The following is a 12,213-nucleotide window of genomic DNA, read 5'->3' as shown; positions in this document are numbered from 1 at the left end:
TTTCAGTTATGTCAGCAGTCATCGTTCTATTTTGTTCTTCGCCTAAAGTGGGTGACTCTAAAGAATTCTAGAGAGTTTTGTCAAACACTTCAAAAGCTTCTTGAATTTCACTTAGCTTATTTTTTTTTATCATTTTTGTTCTTGGATCCCTAATTCTATGAATTGTATTTTCTGATATCTTTTTTTCAGTTTCCACTCCAGTATTTTCAGACACTTAGATGCACTTTCATAATGTCTCTGTTTCAGAAACATTAAATTTTTCTTGATTTCTTGCATAGACAAACTATTAATTTCATTCCTATTTTTTTAAATTTCCTCTAATGTATCTTGTGCCAAATTCAATTTGTGTTTTTTTCTCTAGTTCCTTTGGCCTATTTTGTAATCCCTCTACTGTTTTATTCCTTATATTTTCTTATATGAAGATATTGCTATAATTTTCCCTCTTAAGATTGCCTTCAGAGTATCCCATAAAATGGGAGGTGAAACCTCTCTATTATCGTTGAATTCTAAGTAGAGACCAATTTATTTTTAAATTTGTTCCTTAAAGTACGGATCATTGAGTAGACTTCAATTTAGCTTCCAAATAGTACTCTTTGGTTGTAGGTCAAAATCAACAGATAAATATATAGGTGCATGGTCACTTACATCTATTGTTCCAATTCCCTAGGTGTTTATTTTGCCTTTGTCCTTTCCAAATGTTATGAAATAGTCTATTCTTGTATATACAGAATGGGGAGCAGAATAATGAGTGTATTCCCTTCTGTCGGGGAAAAGGTTCCTCCATTTATCAATTATACCAACATCCTCAAAAAGTGTATTAACTTTCTTATGTAAGGATTTTGTTTCATAGGTTTTTCTATTGGAAGAGTCTAACTTTGGTTGTAATTGTAAATTTAAGTCTCCCCTACTTATCAGGAGACCTTCAGTTTCCGCTACCATAATATCAGTAATTTCCTGAAAGAAACCAATATCACTTCCCGGGGGTGTGTATATATTCAATAGAGTAACAGAATTTCCATCTATATTCCCCCTTACCAGAATATATCTGCACTCCTTATCTCCCATTTGAATACTTTTTCAAAATTTAGCTTACTTGAGATAAGAATAGCAACTCCTCTCCTTTGAGCCTTTAGTTTTCTATGCTCATTATCACTTAAGTGAATTTCTTATAAATATACTACATGGGCTTGTTGTTTTTATTTTCATTTTGGATAGAATCATATTACGTTTGATTGTATTTAATAGCCCATTGACATTAAAAAAATAATTTTACTTTGTCCTTAGCCATCTGTATTTATCTGTCAATGTATCATTGAAGTTAGCAGAATAAAACTTCATCGTTCTACTCCCTGAACAAATAAGAACCAAGAAATGTGAATAGTAACAAAAAAGGCAACGAGGGTGTAATTCCAAGGCTGAGGTCTCTAGTAAATGACCCTGGGTTGAGCTAGAGGAAATGTCTAGCTGTGGGGGATAGCCTCTCCTACCTGTGAGTTGAGGGCCCCCATTGCAGTATCCATAAATGTTATTGAACAAATCCATTACACAGAAAAGATTTCCCTGTGTACTCCTCCTATGTGTGTGTGTGTGTGTGTGTGTGTGTATGTATATATATACATAGACACACACATACACATACACACACACACACACACACACACACACACACACACACACACACACACACACACACACACATACACATATACGCACATATATATATTCTCTCATTTTGGTGGGGAAAAAGGAGTAAGTGAGCAAATAAAGAAGAATAACTGATTAATATGAAATCCACATTATAATAAGTATTTCTCGAGATACGTATATCACCGTCTATTTTTGCTTCCATTTAGCTTCTCAACATTTTTAAAATTACCCAAACCTTATGGCACTTAGGGGGTGAGGGCTGTCTTTGCAAAACTCCCAGTCTTGTCCTGATATACTTCTCTCACCCTCCTCCTGTCTCCTGCTTTCTCGATTCTCGTACTATTTCCCAAGCAGAGTGGGATAATTCTTTTGCCAGGCTTTCCCTCAATTTGATCATGCTGATGGGCCTTCATGTTTATAGTCGCCTCTTCCACTGTCTGATACAGTTGGATCCCATCTTGATAAAACACTCGAAGTTTAACAGGGTACGGAGTTTGAAATCTAATCCTTTCTTGCTTTAGTATTCACTTTACTTCAGAGAATTCTTTACGTTTCTGCAGGACCATGGGATGGGGGTAATCTTGATTGAAATATATTAATTTTCCATCTAAAAGCACCTTCTTCTTACTCCAGGCCCTTTGTAGAATCTCCGCCTTGGTACTGTATCGAAGGAATTTAATTACTATTGAGCATGGCTTATCTTCTCTGTCTCGGGTAAGCCGCAGGACGATCGCATGATGCACCTTCTCAGTATCCAGCTCCATAGTCGAAGGAATCTCCAGCGCGTCCCACAGCATCTTTCGTACAAACTCCGTCATACACAAGCACTCCGCTTCTTCGGGAATGTTGTATATTTTGATATTTTTCTGCCGTGATCTTCCCTCCAGGTCAAGCAGTTTACTTTCTTGTTGATTTAATATTTTTTTCATCTGACTTAGCATCTGTTCCACATTTTGAACGTGATCTTCCACCTTCTCAATTCGAGTCTCTACCATTGCTATTTTTTGATCGACGTTGGTGAGCTCTGACTTAATATCATGTAGCTGCTGTTTTGTATCTTCCTGAAACTCCCATATCTCTTTCAGAATTTTTATCATATTTGCCGCTTCGCCTGAACGAGGCCCATCGTCAGCCTCGCTCGCACGCGGTCGGGTAGGAGAGCTGCTCGCAGCACCCCTCTCGTCCACAGACTCCGCACTGTTGCTTTTTTAATTTCCATTCTTTTTCCCCATTTTTGCCCCTCCTATTAGCTCAAATACTTTTGAAAAATCCTATATTTGATGGGTTAACGGGGCATTTTTCTGGAGGAGCTATTGACTTAAGCAGCCATTCTCGACAATGATGTCACCGGAACCCCGATCGTGATTATTTTTGTGAACAGAAACACCGCGGATTCAGAAATGCACCACCACGTCCTAATGTCCACCGCACTGAGCATATTAAATAAAGTATGGGGTACCGCTGGGTCACTGAGCCAGGTTAAATAAGGGACTTGGGCATCCGCATTTTTTTGGTATCGGCAGGGGGCCTCGGAACCATGGATAAGAAGGGCTGACTGTACTGGGTTCCAACATTTTTCCAACCACTGAGATTAGGCTAACAAACCTATAATTTCATTTCTTTGCCTTCTTCCCTTCTTGGAGGGACCCATTAAAATTTCCAGTTCTCCAGAACCCTGCCAGAATCAAGTGATTCCAGAAAGATCATGACCAATGCATATCCTATCTCTACAGCGACCTCTCTTAGGTCTCTGGGATGATGTCCATCTGGTACAGGTGATGTATCCACCTTAAGACCTATGAATTTGCCTAGCATTCTTTCCTTTGTAATAGCAACAGCAGTAACTCCTGCTCCCTGACACTCACCGACATCGGGGATACTACTGGTGTCTTCCGGAGTGAAGACTTTACTAAGTTCATCCACGTTTCTTTATCCCGCATTACTATCTCGCCAACATAATTTTCCAGTGGTCCAATATCAACTTTCACCTCCCTTCTACTCTTTATATAAACAAGAAAACTTTTAATATCCTGTTCTATATGAGTTTTCTCTCATGTTTCATCTTTTCCCTTCTTATGACTTTTTTTGCCTTTTGTTGGATTTTAAAAACTTCCCAATCATCCAACTTCCCACTCACTTTTGCTACATTATATGCAATTCCTTGGCTTTTATGCATTCCTTTACTTCCCTTGTCAGCCACAGTTGTCTACCCCCGCCATTTGAGAATCTTCTCTTCTGTGGGACATATCTATCATGTGCCTTGTGAACTATTCCCAGAAAGTTCAGTCACCTCTGCTGTGACATCATCCCCACCAGTAACACCCTCCAATCAACCTAGGCAATCTCTCTCATGCCTCTGTAATTCCCTTTATTCCATTGTGATACCGATACATCTGACTTCTGCTTCTTCCTCTCAAATTGCGGTATGAATTCAATAACTTCATCCCAAGCGTTCCTTTACCTTAAGTTCCCTAATAGAATCTAGATTATTACACAACACACAATCTAAGACAGACTTTCCCCAAGTAGGCTCAAGCATAATTTGCTCTTAAAAGTCATCCCATAGGCATTCAACGATTTCCTTCTTTTGCAATTTGACACCAAACTGATTTTCCTAATCCTCTTACATATTGAAGTTCTCCATTACAATTGTGTCATTACCCTTATCACTTGTCTTCTGCTGCTCCCTTTGCAATCTCAACCCCACATCATGGCTACTACTTGGAGGCCTATATAGGATTCCCATGAAGGTTTTTAAACCCTTTCAGTTTCTTAACTCCATGCACAAAGACTCGACATTCTCTGACCCTATGTCATCTCTTTCTAAAGATAAAATTTCATTTCTTAGCAACAGAGCCATGCCAACACCTATGCCTTCCTGTCTGTCCTTTCATTACAAGGTATATCCTCCCAGCTAGCTCCCAACTATGGCCTTCTTTCAGCCACGACTCAATGCCCACATTTATGTCATACCAACCAATCTCTAATCGTGCCATGAGTTCATCCACCTTATTCCGAATACTATGTGCATTAAAATACAGCACCTTCTGTCATGCTTTCTTTGTCCTTTTGGATCTTGCCTCTTTGGTACAATTTAACTTTTTGCCTTGTCTGTATTTGCCTTGTCAATGGCTTGTCCTTCCTTACATTCATACTACACCCATCATCTACTTGTAAACCTGCTGGCTCATCTTCAGCTCTATCATACTGGTTCCAATCCCCCTGCCATATTAGTTTAAACCACTCCCAAAAGGTCTAGCAAACCTGCCCACAATGATATTGGTCCCCCTCCAATTCCAGTGTAACCTGTCCCTTTTGTACAGGACACACCTGCTCCAGAAGAGGTCCTAATGATCCAGAAATCTGAATCCCTGCCTCCTGCTCCATTCCCTCAGCCACACATTTATCCTCCACCTCATTCTATTCCTATTCTCACTGTCACATGGCACAGGCAGTAATCCTGCTTTTCAACTTCCTTCCTTACTCCCTGTAGTCTTCTTTCAGGATCTCTTCCTTTTTCCTAACTACGTCATTTGTACCAATATGTACCACAACCTCTGGCTGTTCTCCCTCCCACCGCAGGATATCTGGGACGTGATCAGAAATATCCCGGACCCTGGTACCTGGGAGGCAAACTATCATCCGAGTTTCTTTCCTGCATCTACAGAATCACCTGTCTGGCCCCACTGACTATAGAGTCCCCTTTCACTAATGCCTGCCTCTTCCTTTCTCTACCCTTCTGAGCCACAGGGCCAGACTCTGTGCCAGAGGCAAGATGACTGTCGCTTCCCCCAGGTAGGCTGTCCCTCCCCAAACAGGAGTACTTATTGTCAAGTACAGGAGTACTTATAACCTCCTGCTTTTTCTGCATAGCCAAACCACTCATAAATGATAGCACCTAGTAACAGTAATTTTTTATATACATGTATATAATAAATTTCTGATTTGATTAATTTTTCTTTTGGTTAAAATATTTTCATTACAGATCAGTGGAAAACATGGGCAAGGTAATCATATTGAACGCCCATCCCTAATATCGCTTAGGTATTTGTTGGTGGCAGCAAATCACTACCTTGCTGTAGTTTGCCTGGTGAAGGAACTCCCACACTGCTGTTAAAGTTGGGTGTTCCAGAATTTAGAACATAAGACATAAGAAATAGAAGCAGAATTAGGCCATCTGGCTCATTGAGTCTGCTCTGCCGTTCAATCATGACTGATCACATTTTTTTAAATCGCCTCAACCCCAGTTCCAGGCCTTCTCCCCATAACCTTTAATGCCATGTCCAATCAAGAACCTATCAATCTCTGCCTCAGATGCACCCAACAACCCAGCTCCACAGCTGCACGTGGCAACGAATTCCACCACCCTTTGACTAAAGAAAATTTTCCGCATCTCAGTTTTGAAAGAGAGCTCCTCTATCCTGAGGCTGTGCCCTCTTGTCCTGGACTCTCTCACCATGGGAAATATCCTTTCCACATCTACTCTGTTTAGGCCTTTCAACATTCAAAAGGTTTCAATGAGATCCTCTCCACACCATTCTTCTGAATTCCAGCGAGTATAGACCCAGAGTCATCAAAGGTTCCTCATATGATTACCCTTTCATTCCTGGAATCATCCTTGTGAACCTCCTCTGGACCCTATCCAACACCAGCACATCTTTTCTAATATGAGGGGCCCAAAACTGTTCACAATACTCAAGGTGAGTTCTCACTAGTGCCTTATAAAGCCTCAGCATCACATCCTTGCTCTTGTATTCTACACTTCTTGAAATGAATGCTAACATGGCTTTTGCCTTCCTCACCACCTATCCAGGATATCAATCTCAGGATTGCTACCAGTGCCACATGTAGGTGGGTTTAGAAATAGTAAAATAGCGCAGATCAATGCGTGGCTGAAGACATAGTGCAGAAGGGAGGGCTTCAGATTTATAGATAATTGGGCAGTTTTCCAGGGAAGGTGGGAACTGTTCCGGCGGGACAGTTTACATCTGAACTGGAGGGGGGCAAATATTCTTGCAGGTAGGTTTGCTAGAAAGGCTCCAGTGAATTTAAACTAAATACAAAAGGGAGAGGAATCAGAGTGTAGGAATAGATGTATGGGAGAAGGAAGAAAAAGAAGATAGTAAAGTTGTTTGCACTGTTAGTAATAAACAGAGAGTAAGAGGTGGAGAATTTTTTTAATGCATTTATTTTAATGCTAAGAGCATTGTAAGTAAGGTGGATGAGCTTAGAGCATGGATTGATACCTGGAAATATGATGTTGCAGCTATTAGTGAAACGTGGTTGCAGGAGGGGTGTGATTGGCAACTAAATATTCCTGGATTTCATTGCTTCAGGTGTGATAGAATCGGAGGGACAAGATGGGGAGGTGTTGCATTGTTTGTCAGAGAAAATATGACAGCGGTGCTCTGGCAGGATAGATTAGAGGGCTCATCTAGGGAGACTATTCAGGTGGAATTGAGGAATGGGAAAGGTGTAGTAACACTTATAGGGGTGTATTATAGACCACCTAATGGGGGAGAGAATTGGAGGAGCAAATCTGTAAGGAGATAGCAGATATTTGTAGTAAGCACAAGGTTGTGATTGTGGGAGATTTTAATTTTCCACACATAGACTGGGAAGTCCATTCTGTAAAAGGACTGGATGGTTTGGAGTTTGTAAAATGTGTGCAGGATAGTTTTTTTCAGCAATACATAGAGATTCAAACTAGAGAAGGGGCAGAAGTGGATCTCCTGTTAGGGAACGAGATAGGTCAGGTGATGGAGGTATGTGTTGGGGAGCACTTCGGGTCCAATGATCACAATGCCATTAGTTTCAGTATAATTATGGAGAAGGATAGGACTGGACCCAGGGTTGAGATTTTTGATTGGAGAAAGGCTAACTTTGAAGAGATGCAAAAGGATTTAGAAAGAGTGGATTGGGACAATTTGTTTTATGGGAAGGATTTAACTGTGATGACATATTATAAAACTCTTGTCAGTATTGTGACCCATATCATACCTTCGTTTTGCTCATACATTTAGATCAGGAGTGATTTCCCAGGAAATGCACTCAGTGGACACTTTATTAGGTGCACCTGTACACCTGCTCATTAATGCAAATATCTAATCAGCAATTCAATTGTGGCAGCAATTCAACACACAAAAGCATGCAGGCTTGATCATGAGGTTCATTTGTTGTTTGGACCAAATGTCAGAATGGGGAAGAAATGTGATCAAGTGACTTTGACTGTTGAAATATTATTGGTGCCAGATCAAGTGGTTTGAGTATCTCAAAAACTGCCAATTTCCTGGGATTTTCATGCATAACAGCCTTTACTCTGCCATCTGCTTGCTCTTCCTTACATTCTCATTTGCAAACTACTTCTAGTTGTATATTAACTACCCCATCCTCAGCCCTATGATGCAGGGAAGGCATTGAACGTCCTATCCAGGTTCATCACGTATGGCAAAGGCTCTGCCAAACACTGGAAGAGCGTGGCCTAATTCATCCCCTCCACTGACAGTGTGCTGGCTGATCTGTTCAGTGTATCTAACATTTCTAGTCTTTTTTTGTTGCAGACTTTAATTAATTCAATTGTTTTCTTTGATCCTTAACTGTCATGGGGGGGGGCATTGGGTACAGACCCAAATGCAAGACACAGGCACTGAAGTACTGGGAACTGGACTGGACTAGAGTTAGGGATGGGACTGGGCACAGACTAGGAGCTGGGACAGGAACACAGATTTGGGCTAGGAAAGCAGGAGCAGGATGAGGAACTGGGAACAAGGAGCCTGGGCTTGGACTCCGATCCAGAAAATGGACAAGGACCCAGAACCTGGGTCTTGACTCGGGCTCGGACTCCAGAACCAGGCAAAGACATGACGTGGCTACAGGATTGGATGAGGCTTGGATTCTTTGAGGCTTTTCTGGACAGGACAAGGTACTCTGGAGCAGGATGGGGTACTCATTTTTGGAACGCAGAGCCGGGACCCTTCCTAGGACGCCAGGCCGGGATGCTTACCACCGAGGAAACTGTCAGGGATTCAGATGGAAAGGGGAAGGGAATAGATCATCCTCAGAGGTGAGGATGAGAAGAGACAGATCCAACTGCAGGATAACAGCAAGGACAGCCTGACTTACCCCATGGAAGCAAGGACAGGAATGAAGCTCAATCTGGGGTGGCTCCGAGTCTTGGGGCAGCCAGCAACCTTGGCTAGCTGTGGAAACAGCCAAATCCATATCTAGCTCAGAGTGGCAGACGGCCTCTCAGCTGGCCCCGGAAATGGCCAAATCCATACCCCGATGACTACTCCGACTAGAGACAATAAAGCTCCATGAAGCAGTGGTCCTCCAACCAGGCCTTGAGATCATGAAGGGCTGCTCTAGCATTCCACCAGCAGTATCTCCAAGGGGATACTGACAAGACGAACCAGCACCCACGCTCGACCCCAGGGTCACTTGTATTCCCAGCCCCAAAACGAGAATCAGGTGTCTATGATTAAGCCCAACTGAAGCAAGAGACAGCCAGAGTCAGGAGTCCACGGTCCAGACCATGAACCGGAATGTGGATTTCATGGACAGGACCATGACATTAACATTGAGCAGCTAGAGGAGTTTGCACACAGAAATTGTTTCATTTTCTGAAAAATTGCAAATGAAAAATGAGCAAAAAATGTAAATCATCAAGAGACAATCTAATTTTTGAAGAAATAATGCAGGGAAGGCATTGAAGATCCTATCCAGATTCATCATAGCTTTGTATGGCATAAGGCTCTGCCAAACACTGGGAAAGTGGCCTAGTCCATCCCTTCCACTGAGCCAGTCTGCACTTCCTTCTGCCTCAGGAAAACAGCCACCAAAATCGAGGATCCTTTTCACAGCAAATATTCTTTCTTATCCACCTTCCCACTTCAAAAGCTTGAGATTAAGAACCTAAGACACTTTGGGCTCACAAGATACCTCTACACCTCTATAGGACATTTGTATGGATATTTTGTTTGCTAAAGATGAATCCTTTATCTCTCAATCTACCTCATCTTGGCCCTTGGACTATATTCAGCAATCTATTTCTTCTCTGTTGTATGACTTCAGTGTACTTGTATTTGGAATGAAGTCTGGATGGTATGCACATAAGGTTTTCACTGTGCCAGTAAAAATTCAATTACAAATTTCATTTCAGATTTTCAGCATGTGCAGTTTTTTCTTGATTTTAGTTTGGGGTAACCACTGCTAATTGCTCTTAGTGTATCAGAGAATGATAGAATATTTGGAGATTAAGAAAAAAAATGGATTAATGTAGGGGTTATATAGACTTAATGGGCTGCTGAGCCTATTTCTAAGACTTTTTGTGAGCGCATTTGAGTTAAGATCATAAAATCATAAGACATACAAGCAGAATTAGGCCTGTCGAGTCTGCTCTGCAATTCAATCCCTCCTCAGCCCCACTCCCCAGCCTTCCCTCCGTAATCTTTGATGCCATGTCCAATCAAGAATCTATTAAGCTCTGCCTTAAATACACCCAATTACCTGCCTCCACACCTGCCTTTGGTAACAAATTCCACAATTCACCACCTTCTGGCGAAAGAAATTTCTCTGCATCTGTTTCAAATGGATGCCCCTCTATCTTGAGTTGTACCCTTTTGTCCTAGACTCCCGCACCATGGAGATCATCCTTTCCACATCCACTCTTTCTAGGCCTTTCAACATTCAAAAGGTTTCAATCGGATCACTCCTCATCCTTCTAAATTCCAGTGAATACAGACTCAGAGGCATCAAATGTTCCTCGTATGATAACCCTTTCATTCTCAGTATCATTCATGTTAACCTCCTCTGGACCCTCTCCAATGCCAGCACATCTTTTCCTGGAAGAGGAGCCCAAAACTGTTCACAATGCTCAAGGTGCGGCCTCACTAGTGCCTTATAAAGAGCATCACATCCCTGCTCTTGTATTCTAGATCACTTGAAATGATCTCTAACATTGCATATGCCTTCCTCACCACCAACCCTAAATGCAAGTTAACATTTAGGGTATCCTGCACAAGGACTCCCAAGTCCATTCGCATCACAGATTTTTGGATTTTCTCCTCATTTAGAAAATAATCTGCACATTTATTTCTACTACCAAAGTGTATGACCATGCATTTTCCAACATTGTATTTTATTTGCCACTTCCTTGCCCATTCTCCTAATCTGTATAAATCCTTCTGCATCCTGCCTGTTTCCTCAACACTATTTGCCCCTCCACCAGTCTTTGTATCATCTGTGAACTTGGCAACAAAGCCATCTATTCCATCATCTAAATCATTGATATACAGCATAAAAAGAAGCAGTCCGAACACAAATCCCTGAGGAACACCACTAGTCACTAGTAGTCAACCAGAAAAGGATCCTTTCATTCCCACTCGCTGCCTACCAGTCAACTAATGCTCTAACCATGCCAATAACTTTCCTGTAATTCTATGGGCTCAAAACCTGGTAAGCAACCTCATGTGTGGCACTTTGTCAAGGGCCTTCTGAAAGTCCAATTATACAATGTTCATTGCATCCCCTTTACCTGTCTGACTTGTAACCTCCTCAAGGAATTTCAATAAGTTTAATCAGGCGATAAGTTTCCCTGAAGAAAAAATTGAAAGCCTACAGCACAATACAGGCTCTTCAGCCCACAAAGCTGCGCCAAACATATTGACTTTTTCCTTCCTTGTCCTGTGTCACCAAGTATTCCATAAATTCATCCTTAACAATGACTCCTACATTTTCCCAACCACTGAGGTCAGGCTAACTGGTCTATAATTTCTTTTCTGCTTCCTTCTTCCTTTCTTAAAGAGTGGAGTGATGTTTACAATTTTCCTGTACCTTCCCCATTTTTTCTCAGAAACTCATACCATTGTTGCTCTGCAGTCATCCCTGAGAGCATCTCCTTCCCATTTACTTTGGCCAACTTCCCTCTCACACCACTGTAATTGCCTTTCTCCACTGAAATACTGCTACGCCCCTATCAAGTTTCTCCATACCAAGTCTCAAGCTGAACTCAATCACTTGTGATCACTGCCTCCTAAGGGTTCTTTTACCTTAAGCTCCCTAAATACCCAGTTCATTAAATAAAACCCAATTCAGTATAGATGATCGCCTAGCAGGCTCAATGACAAACTGCTCTAAAAATCCATCTCATAGACATGCAACAAAATTACGCTCTGGAGATTCATTATCAACCTAATTTTCCCAATTGACATGTATGTTAAAGTCTTCCATGACTATCATTACATTGCCCTTTGAACATGCCTTTGCTAGTTCCCATTGTAATCTGTGGTACTGTTGGAAAGCCAGTATATAACTGCCATCAGGGTCCTTTTACTCTTGCAGTTTCTTAACTCAACCACAAGGATTCAACATCTTCCAATCTTTTATCACATCTTTCTACTGATTTTATGCCAACCTTTATCAGTAGCGCCACAACACCCCCTCTGCCTACCCTCCTATCCTGATCGTCCTTCAGCCACGATTCAGTGATGGTCACAACATCATACCCAACAATCTGTAATAGTGCAAAAAGATCATCCACCTTATTTCTGATACTCTGCATTGAGA

This window comes from Hypanus sabinus, chromosome 5, assembly GCF_030144855.1.
Source record: "Hypanus sabinus isolate sHypSab1 chromosome 5, sHypSab1.hap1, whole genome shotgun sequence".
In the NCBI taxonomy this organism is placed as follows: domain Eukaryota; kingdom Metazoa; phylum Chordata; class Chondrichthyes; order Myliobatiformes; family Dasyatidae; genus Hypanus; species Hypanus sabinus.
Note: the sequence above shows the minus strand (reverse complement) of the source record.